General features: G+C 38.8%; 2 long non-coding RNA genes across 2 annotated transcripts; both read left to right on the top strand.

The window, feature by feature from the left end:
- The first annotated feature begins 969 nt into the window (after positions 1–969).
- LOC121608434 lies at positions 970–2,620 on the top strand. The gene is made up of 4 exons (XR_006006914.1): positions 970–1,004; positions 1,419–1,506; positions 1,700–1,894; positions 2,433–2,620. It is a non-coding gene; the product is annotated as an uncharacterized LOC121608434 (long non-coding RNA).
- Positions 2,621–4,695: 2,075 nt separating this feature from the next.
- LOC121608491 lies at positions 4,696–9,678 on the top strand. The gene is made up of 5 exons (XR_006006916.1): positions 4,696–4,808; positions 5,528–5,629; positions 6,514–6,570; positions 6,699–6,868; positions 8,913–9,678. It is a non-coding gene; the product is annotated as an uncharacterized LOC121608491 (long non-coding RNA).
- Positions 9,679–11,310: the final 1,632 nt, after the last annotated feature.

The raw sequence follows: 11,310 nt of genomic DNA, 5'->3' as shown, positions 1-11,310 counted from the left end.
CCAAAAGCTGTTGCTGTTAAATACAAATGTACCTTTAATTTGGCCATTTGTCCACAAAAAGCTGTGAAGTAATTCATCAAAATATATAAAAAATAAAGAGATTCAGTCAATGTAAACAAAGTGCTGCTGCTTTCAGGCTAAGTAATTAAACTAATGTAAACAACATCAGAGGTAGTAGGGTACCTTAGAAAACAAGTGTCTCACAGTTTTTCTTTAGAGTAAATCTCACGGCAAATTCAAAATGCGAACATAAAAAACGTAAACTGGACATTTTAAACATGAACTGTAAACTGTCTAAAAGTCACATCAAAGCTTTAGTGCACATGCAGCAACATCACCAAGCCATCATGTCGAAGTCCACCGCCGGACCACAACAGAAAAAACTTAAGGAAGCTCTACAACTACCAGCTAGCTCTTTTCTGTTGTGGTCCGGCGGTGGACTTGGACATGCTGTCTTGGTGATGTCGCTGCATGTGGTTCCTGAGGTTGGTCGTGTTTCCACAAAATTTTATCTCCATCTGGAATATCTTGCATATTGCTTTGCTCCTGTCAAGTTCCCTTTTTGCCTCGACCTTTCTAAAACCGGAATAGTTCCAGATATCCGCTCAAAGCGAGTCTGGTCTTTTCAAATCTGGAGCTCAGCTAACTTCGCTGCTACTGCCCGACGCCATGTTGTTATGAGAAGTATCTTCACGCCGCGCCTGCGCGAGTCACGTCCTTATTTATACAGTCAATGGTCACGTCACTGGTGGGGTTAAAGTTCACCCAGGAAAAAAAATATATATACATACATAAATGTATAAAAAAATCGATATTTGCACGCGAGAATTTTTTAAAAATAAAATGAGAATTGATTTTAAATCGGCGGATCGATTTTTTCAACCCAGCACGATATATATGACTGTTCGCTTTTGCCTCGTCCAACATGGCATCGATGCATGATTCAGCGCTCGATGCGGCGTCTACGTATGTATGTCTATGGGAGTGCATGTACGTCTATGTAGGTAAGAGGTACTTCACAATCTTAAAGTAGAATTAAACAGGATATTGGAAAATGTCGTTCTGCAGAGTGAAGGACCCATATTTTGATGTAGCACTAAACCAGTGATGGCTTTCAGAATATAGCTATTTAACAGTTGTTCATCTCTTTATTTATGTATTTTGCTAAATCCAACCACTTAAAGCACCTCAAACCCATGGTCTGTAGAAAGATAACAAAGCATATCACTGGCATTACTGCCACTTGAAAATATATTTTTGCAAATATTACAGCTAGCACTGCTGTTGTCTTTCTACATGAAATGAAGCCATGCTACACTGATTTGGTATATTCTGGTATTTGTATTGTCTGTCACTGTATTTGTTACTAAATGTCATTACTGCCCAAAACTCCCACAACTCATGGTCTCCTGTCACAGGTTTTGGATTCCTCGAGAGAAGCAGGTGGAGAGTGGGGCTGTGAGACGGTGAGGCTGATCAGAGCCTGGAGCAGAACAAACCACTAAGGTGGGTCTTCTTTGAAAAGGAAAGCTGTGTGTCTACCACACAATAGAGGATATGCCATCTTCCCTTTATTGCATGAAATCGAGTCATCACTGAAATCGCTCACTGAACTACTTCTTCTCCCAAATAAGACAGTGAAACACTGGCAGTTTTTTTTTTCCTTATTCACTTACAGTTCTCCTCGTATATGTTACAGACAATTGTTTATGCAAAGGCTGTTTGGCTTGAGGGTGACAAACAGTTTGAAGGTGTCATCCCAAAAAACTGGATACAGGAAGAAAGAAATGTTGTGCCATGGCCAAAGAAAAGTGTGCACACTTCCACAAAAAGAAGATGGACCCAGAGGATGACTGGGAAACATTCCCACTTGTGAATATAAAGAAGATTCCAGGTATGTAATTTTTATGTAGCATAAATAGACTACTGCTGGAAAGCAGCCAATTCTGAGTAAAGGTTGTTTTGGCATTTGGTGCATCTTTACAGATGTATGACCTTTGGGGGGAAAAAAAGCACATCTGGTTGGGTTTGCTGTAGGTTCGAGTGTGTTGTGTATGTTTGTCTTGTATAGAATTATGGGGAGTGGGTGGTTACTCCTGGTTGAGCTACTAGAAATAGAAATAAGAAATATACCTTTGGCATAGGAAAATGTATTTATCCTTACACTTAGTCAGTTTATCAAAAGCAACCTACAGGTTGTGTACAAGTCAACAAGAGGGTAAGTCTCTGGTGGTGAGGTAAGTGGTATTGATTAGGGCTGGATATCAGGCTGGGAATTGTATCAGAGATCGATTAAGTGGTGATAGCCAGCCTTAGTATTGTTAGTTTGGTTTAGTTTAATTGTTGTTTTTTTTCACTTTGAGTGCATAGTTGTGTAGGCATAGAATTTTTAGTAATGTGAATCCATTTAACGTCTGTCATGTCTTTTCTAGACAATGAGAAAGATTGTGAAGATTGTAACTACACCTCATCAGCCCAGACTGACCATGAGGGTTCCACCATTGTGCCAGAAGAAATCAGGAAGAGACATGTAAAGAAGAGGACATATGATGAGTTTGTTGATGGTAAATGTTTACAATTTAAAATATGTTATACAGTATATTGTTTCACTTGCAAAAAGTAGGCTAATTTATGTAACAATTTTAGGACAATTTCTGTCAGAAGATGATGTCTCTGAATCTTGTGAAAATCAGATTATCAGAAGTTTTTTTTTCCAAATAATTATTTTAACAGAAAATATTGCAAACAGTGATGTATGAATACTATTTTGACTATTTTATATCTAGATAATACAGGTTTGCATGCAAGCTTCTGCTACCATTGATCAAACCACTCCTGTGGGTAAGTCAAGTGGGCTACCATGATAGACCGACACGATGATAGATTTTACAGATTATTTTTTAGAACATATTTTAAAAAAGCAAATTAAACTCTGCCTCTGCACAAAGATATTATGATATTATGTGAATAATCCAGCACCTCGTAAACATCGTGTATGCTCTTAAATCAGTTACAGTTCTGGTTACAGACTCTCTCCACCTCCCTACATTTATATTTTTAGTGTAATTAATTTGCTAAAATGAGTCAAAACACATAATAAATATATTTAATGATTAATTTGACTGATTGCACTGTTCAAATTTTCTAAAAATATGGAAATAATTGTCAAGATTGTTACAGTGAACGATAAATATGAGTTGAAAATCTGATATTGTGACAAGCCTAACATATTGTGTAAATTCAAATTCAAATGGGCCAGATTTTCAGTGGCTGGTAAGCAGCAGGTAATGACAAATTTTAGACAAACTGAAATGAAATCAAATGAATATAATGAAAAACAAACAATTTCTGTGGGATTTCTGGTTGGGCCATGGGTTGGCCCACTCGGGGATTGCCTCTGGGCCGCATGTGGCCTGTGGGCCGCCATTTGAATAGGCCTGGTGTACATAATCACACTGCATAATATACAGTTAAAGTTATATATGGCTTGAATACAAGTCAGGTCATCTGGATTGGTGTGAAATGTAAGCTTCATACACTGCATTTGAAAGTTGATTAAAGAATCCACCATGGATTATGACGAGTTCACCTGGAGTAGACGGCTGCCAAATTCATCCTCAGGGGATGCTGAAAGTGAACGTGACAGTGGACATGGTAAGATGTGTTCTGTAGCAATCCTTAGGCTTCTGTCACACATGCAAATATTCACCTCCAGTCCACCTCCATTCAAAGCGAAACAAATAAAACATTTGCTTCCGGTGGCAAAGTAAATCGCCTCCCGGCTTCGCAGCAAAATTGCAGCCTCAACCAAATCATGGATATGCGTATGCTTGACCCCTCAAGTGGACCACAAACCAGTACACTGATCAGGGTTTGTACAGGTGCTGGAAATCCTTGAAAACACTTGTATTTTAATGTGGTCTTTTCAAGGTTTGAAAAGTGACTGGATTCTGGATAAAGTGCTTGTATTTGTAATTGCATTACTTCCGTAATAAATGGATAGTTTGCTTATTAGATAGAGAAATTAAATAAAGGATAGGAGAGGATGGTTGCTTTTCACTCAAAATGAAGATGATTTCACTCGAACCTCTCTGTGGATCATAGCCAGCAGAATGGTTGTGTGTTTTAGGTTAGTCTGCTATTCACATTCTAGTGTAGGTCATCATTATGAAGAAGTAAAGCGGAAAAGATTTTACTGAAATTGGAGCTATTTATCTAGTGATAAACATTGTGTTTTCCTTTAATTTGTCATATTTCTGCCATCACAAAACGTAATCTTGTTTATAGCACAATAATATCTGATTTAATGTGATGAAGTTAAATTATTACTTTGAGTATATATACAGTAAATATGTCTTTTACCATGCCGTAAGGTGCTGGAAAAACTTGAAAATGCGCCTTGGAAATGCTTGAAAAGTGTTTGAATTTGACTTTGGAAAAGGTATAGGAACCCTGACTGGTGTCTGTGTGTGTGTCACATCCTATACTTCCTACATTCTGCCCCGGCAGGCTATTTTCAATTTGCTTCATTCGTGCATGTGTGACCACAGCTTTACACTATTGAGCCGATGCTGTTATACTGACTGTCAGCATGGCTACAACTCAACCAAAGCTGCCGAAGACGATTGCAGCCGTGCTTGTAAACACAGGTAAAATTAAGTGCCATGTCGGTGTTACAGGGCAGTGGAGCTCTGGGATGGGGCGTTCCAACTCTTTCAGTCAACACTTGAGTCATGGAAGTGATGGAGAGCGCTCCACTTCTCTATCACGAGTGGGTTCACCTCCTGGACATTCTTTTCCCAAAGGTGGTAAGATAATCAACTTGTTAAAAAACATTGTTTGCAACCATTTTTTGGGGGATTGACAATTTCTATGTCTAGCTGACTGCTGTGTTTCCAGTTTTCAAAAAGGACATTTATGATGGTTTTGTGGTAGAAACCAAATGCACTATTACAGGGTTCCTACAGTCACAAAAACCCTAGAAGAATCATAGAATTAGAAAATGGGTATTTCCGGGCCTGGAAAAGTCTTAATGTGAAAGCATGAAAAGTATTTAATGCACAGCACTCCCTTCTCAGTTCAGTACTTAATCAATCAAAGCATTTTCCAGTCTTCCTGTTCCACATATGCCATGTTGGTGTTACAGGGCTGTTGCGCTCTAAGGAGCGTTCCAACTCCCCTGATCACCAGTTGATCCATGGAAGTGATGGAAGATGCTCCACTTCTCATTCTCAATCACCAGTGGGCTCAACTCCCAGACATTTATCTTCCAGATATGGTAAAATAATCTACTTAGAAAACATTGTTGGCAACCAATTTTTTGGGAAGGGGGTAGAAACAAAGTGCACTAATACAGGAATCCTACATACACGAAAACCCTGGAAAAGACATAGAAAATTGTCCTTTCTGGGTCTTGGAAAAGTCGTGGCAATTGATTTCATGCACGGCTCTTTCCCAGTACTTAATCATTCAAAGCTTTTTCCTGTCTTCCTGTCCCACGTGTGCTGTTGTGCTGTTGGTGTTACAGGGCAGTCCAGCTCTAGAAGGGAGCGTCCCAACTCTTCCAATCGCCGATCAAGTCATGGAAGTGACACACATTCCACTGCAGGACACTCAACATCCAGCCATTGTAAGATTGAATAGTTCTAATCTCATCATAACACAAGGAAGTACTGCATGTGGGCATCATGGACAATGAGAGCTAGAATGGGGGGTGGCTCTGGTACACTAGATCTAACTGTTGAGCCTTCCCAAGGTGTTGTGAGGCTTAATCGACATAACATCAGTGAAGGAAAGTGCCCACTTCATAATCCTGGTGATATCAGTCTATCTACTAGAATACTACCAGTGGCTATTAGGGGCCATGAGGTATATACCATTGGCACTGTCAATAACTGGAGAGCACATCAAAGAGCAGTTGGCAATGCTGAGAGCTGTTGGGGGTTGTGTACATTTGTACAGTAATGCGTAGTTCAATTTTTAATAGGTATGTTAGTTTCTTTTGGCAAATGGATTGGGTTTCTTCATTGAGTACTTACCCTTTTCATTTGGGCAAAAGTATCTTTTTTTTTCTGGCCATGTATGTGGTTGGTCTTGGGTAGTTTTAAAGCAAAAGCCAGTGTACTACCTTTATGGTTACATCCATTTCCTCGAAAACAACAACAATTCTTTCCTCAAACTGAGGAAACTTTTATTTTTTATTTTGGCATATTCCACTTTATTAGTATTGTCTTATGTGGCAAATTTTGGAAAGAGTCTTTCTGCTGTGGCACTGAATGGAGTATTCTGGATTAGCAGCTCTGGGGAGCACCAAGGAAGTAATGAGGATATTTCATCGGTCAGATCACTTATCCAACCCAAAACTCAGATCTTGTCTCAAAGTCATCTAATTCAGAAAGTAATACAAAATTTAAAAACAATTAAATGTAGTCCAGTTGGTGGAAGTCATCAGCATCTGTCTCGTGAAATTCAATATTTCCAGCTAGAATATTGAGTTCAAAATGTTTGTTCCAGAAAAGCCAAGAGCTCCAATTTACAACAGTGTGGATATATTTCCAATGCCCATGGCCAGTAAGTAATTAATTTCTCTTGTTTACTGCTGTATTTGTTTTTTATGCTCATTTAGTGCATAATCATAGTCATTTTATTTTCATACAGTGGAATTAATATTTTGGTGAAATGTCTCCGTACTGTTTAAGAATTCCAGAAATGTGTTCTGAAGAAGCTTGTGGAACTCACAGAGGAGGTGAAGCGCATTGGGTGTGCAGAACCCAGTGCTTCAAGTTACCATGTGAGAAGAATGGAGAAGATGGAGGAAGTTGATAAGTTGGGGGACGAACTTCAAAATAATGAAGCGAGAGATCTTCTGGTAAAATATAATTTCATGAAACAGTCATTTCTGATGAAGATGTGCTAGCCCAGGGGTGTCCAAACTACTGTGGCCCACAGTCCATTTTTTATTGGCTCGCAAGAAATTTTATAAATAAAATAGAATATGGCCTGCTCTTGAAACTTTGGCCTGAGTGTATTGCGATTCTTAGTTTTAACACCAGGGGGAGCTACTGTTGAACCAGGCAGCTGCCCCACCAAAAAAGAACAGAACAAATTTACTCCAGGTTACCAAACATGGCAGAACCAAAGAACCGGAAGGTAGAAGGCTCAAGGCAGCATCACTGCTCCCACTGAATGCAATGCCGTTCCCACTTTAGCTGAGTTAAAAATATATTCCACAGTACCTGTGTGTTAATTAGCGTGCATGCACATAACTAGTATGCAGGTACATGTGCAACAAATATCAGTAGTGCCGCATCGGTTCAGTCACCACTTTGCTTTTGCGCACCACTTTGTTATATACATGTTTCTTGTTAACACGCAGAGTACACATTGCTGCGCGCACACTGCGCAAAATCAGCTGATCTCAACTGATGCAGATTCAATCGCTCCTTGATCAAAGTGACATTTGCCCAGATTTTTGGCACGAGTGGCATCAGATCAGCACTGCAGCTGGATGGTCGACTGATTTAAATACTCAGCGCAGCTTATACCAACAAATCTCAAATGGGGTCTGAGTAGATCTCTGGATTAGCTGGAAAACCCAGACAAAGACATCTCTCTTTTTGTCATTCTAGAAATCAAACTCAAGCTTACTGGTTTAAATCTCAAAACTAATTTACCACGATTTTATTTTATTTTTACAATGGGCCCATACAGAAAGGTCTAATAAGGAAACTGAAGCAAAGGTCCCGTTTTTTCATTTTTCATATTATCAATGATCAATGGGCATATGCTTGTCTCCCCAGATAGGAAGAATTTACACATTATTAATATAAAACTATCGGCCAATACTATGTTTGCATATTATTATGCAAGCTATAATTAGACCTTAAAAAGTTGGTGATTTTCACTCTGCCCTTTTGTGTGTGGCTGCACAGATCTACCATCCCCAGTAGATCATTTGCCCAAAAAGGTTGCCCACCCCTGTGCTAGCTGGAATGGTGCTAAGTTTTATAAGTTTAGCATTCAAGGGCTGTAAAATGTCTGTTACAAATATAGTGATATACTAAAAATATGAACACTTTTCACAAAGATTTCACAGTTAAGTAAGGTTGGATGTAAAAACATCAGGGACTGCACAACAAAGATCTTGGACAGATATTGAGAATCAAAATGCAAACATTATATTCAGATCACAATAATTCCTTTCATTATAAAAGCTAAGATTATCTGATGGCAAAAGAAATGTCTGTAGGTGAAATGCTAACTGTACCCCCCTCTTTTCCTCCATTCCTACCCATTTCAATCTTCCTTTTTACTTTATTTCCCTCACTTCTTCCTTATTTTCATCTTCCATCCTCCCTCTCTCCATCTCCATACCTCCCCCAACGCACAATCCCTTTCTCCCTCTATTTTCTTCCCTCCCTATCTCTCTCACGTCTCTTTCCCTTCTTCTATCCCTTCCCCCATGTCCATCTTCCTCTCTACCCTCCTTGTCCCTCCCTCCCTCCCTTATTCAAACCCTCTATCTACCTTTACCTCCATATCAGCTCCATCTACCACCCAAACCTCACCTGTCGTCATCCCTCCCCAGCTCTTAAACAGCACAAGAAGTTAACTGATTAAGTGTAGACACCTCATATGCTAATTGTTCAGGCTGATGACAAACTCCTTCATGTCTGCATTTAATATGAAGGTCCATTGTTCCAAAAGGGCATTCCAACCGACAGCACTTTACAGCATTGTGACTGGTACATATTAGGAGTTGCACAACTTCAGATTTTTTTCAAATGGACGTTGAAATTCAATGTTGTTGATGTCAATATGTGTACACATTTTTTGTTATTGTTCATTTGATTGTATTGTGTAATTAGGAACAAACAAATGTTGATTACATATGTTTTTCATTGTCATTGCAGCTGCTGTCAAAAAGTGGGACAGCAACTACAGACCATGAAATATCAAAAACTATGGCAGACCATTTAAAACATGCTCCTGGGCGGTCTGGTGGCGGAGGCTATCTCCCAAAAAACAAAACAGGTATGCCCGCAATAAGTGAAGCAGTCCAACAAACCAGAAGTCGGCTGATTGTTAAGCAGATTTTTGTGTATTGTTATTGTTGTGCAATTGTGTGTTTTAGTATGCCTGATGTCCAAAGCACATTTGCACACTACTTGTTATTCCCAAAATATATTTTTATTCTTCCTTCCAAATTAAGGCAGTAACAGTTATGGTCTTTAAGATAGGAATTGGAGAGGTATTTTTGCTTCAAATTAACTGAACTGTCCAGCGGGTGCTGCATGTTCATCTGTGGGCCACACAATCACCATAGCAACTAGTGACTCAACGGTCGCTGGGCAGAAAAGGACAAAGGTGACTGATTGCCTTAATGGCCTCAATGACTCACTGCTATTAATATTACTTAGTAGGCCTAATGGTAGTATTGGGATGCACACCAAGAATCAGGCACACTCGAAAAATTCTACGATAAATTTTCTAGTGTTGGACGTTTGTCGGGTGACAAACACAACTCCAAATGAATGATAATGTTGCACTGGATGTGTAAATAAGTGCTTGCAGAAAAAGTAGAAAAAATATGAACTCAATTTTTGAATACATAATAAGTGCAGTTCATGTCAAAATGTGATGAATTAAATATAATCTGCCTCAGGAAACTTTTGGGAGGAACCTCCATTGTTTCTGAGTTCATCAGTCCACACCAGTTACGGAAGAGAAACATTTCACTTTTTATGATTTTTTTTTTTTTTCACATCCTTTATTTCTTCATGTTCTTCTGGATGTATGTGAGAACAATAAATTGATATATTTTTGTAAATTGTCTCATTTTTTTTAGGGTAAAAATTCAGTCGAATTTGTGATTATATAATCATTAATTCATGCTTGAAATTGCGTTGACTTTGCAACCTAACTTAGACAGCAAAGGGACGTCTTTATGGAGACGTCTTTTCAACGACCTGAAAATGACGGCTTTTTACCTTTCACTTTTCAACCAAATCTAAACGTTGTTTCAACGTATGGAAATGATGTCTTTTCAACCAATTTTTGCTGGGTGGGAAAGTTAGAGTTAACGGTCATTGTTCTGATTTTTTCAGGGTGGAGAGGGGCGTGAGGCAGGGGGATGCTCTTTCACCCATCCTCTTTGCCCTTAGTATTGAGCCCTTAGCAGAAGCTATATGCCAAAATGTACAGATTCAGGGGCTGGAGGATGAAGGAGGGTCAACACATAAAATAGCGCTGTTCGCAGATGATATTTTGCTTTTTCTAAAAAACCCACTTCTTTCCATCCCCACACTTATGCAATGCCTTCGTAATTATGGCTCAGTCTCAGGGTATACAATTAATGAAAACAAATCAGAGGCCATGATGATATCTGGGGTTTAAATTAATTTCTAAATGTATCTGGCAGAAAAAGAGACCTTGGGTCAGCCCAAAAACCCTTCTTTTATGAAAAGATAGGGGAGGCCTGGGCCTGCCACATCTTAAATATTATTATTGGGCTGCACAATTAACTGCAATAGTGGCATGGTTTAGGAATGATCAGGAGACAGGATGGACCCAAATAGAACAGAGCACAGCTAAAGGCATATCTTTATCAGTTTATCATTTGTTGACATAAAATCTGTTAATAAAATGAAAAATGGAAAGTGAATGGATGAAACACACTCTGAAGGTTTGGACAACAGCTAAAAAAAAATGCTTAGGGGACCAACGTCAATTTCAAGGGCAATGCCAATTGCAGGCAATATAGATTTCCTCCCTTCCACATGGGATAGTGGGTTTAGAAGATGGGCCGACAGAGGTCTTAGCACAATCAACCAATTATTTAATGAAACGGAATTCAAATAATTTTCCCAACTTCAAGAACAATTTAGCCTCCCATCAAATGATTTGTACAGATATTTCCAAATACGACACATCATCAGAAGCAATAAAAAAAGAAAATTGGTCAGTAAAACCCCAAATATGTGAAAGAACCTTCAACAGCATTGTGTTGGAGGAATTGTGGAAAAATTGTGGACCTCACACATATCTTTTGGGATATGCGCACGCATGCACACATGCTTCTATGATATTTTCCTGTGGACCTAAAGTGTTCTTTTCATCTTTGTAATTATTCCGACACTCAAGTTTTCATCGTCCTTCTTATTCATCTTCAAATATATTTTACAGAGTCAATTCCACCTCCAAATCATGATTTTGTATTTGCTTTATTTTATTTTGTCATTGCATTTATAAAATTTTTTTTCATTGATTTGATTTTGCTTCTCTTTGAAGCGTGAGGGGAAACCAGAGCAC

This window comes from Chelmon rostratus, chromosome 6 (assembly GCF_017976325.1).
Source record: "Chelmon rostratus isolate fCheRos1 chromosome 6, fCheRos1.pri, whole genome shotgun sequence".
NCBI lineage: Eukaryota > Metazoa > Chordata > Actinopteri > Chaetodontiformes > Chaetodontidae > Chelmon > Chelmon rostratus.
Note: the sequence above shows the minus strand (reverse complement) of the source record. Positions and strands in the feature narration are given on the sequence as shown.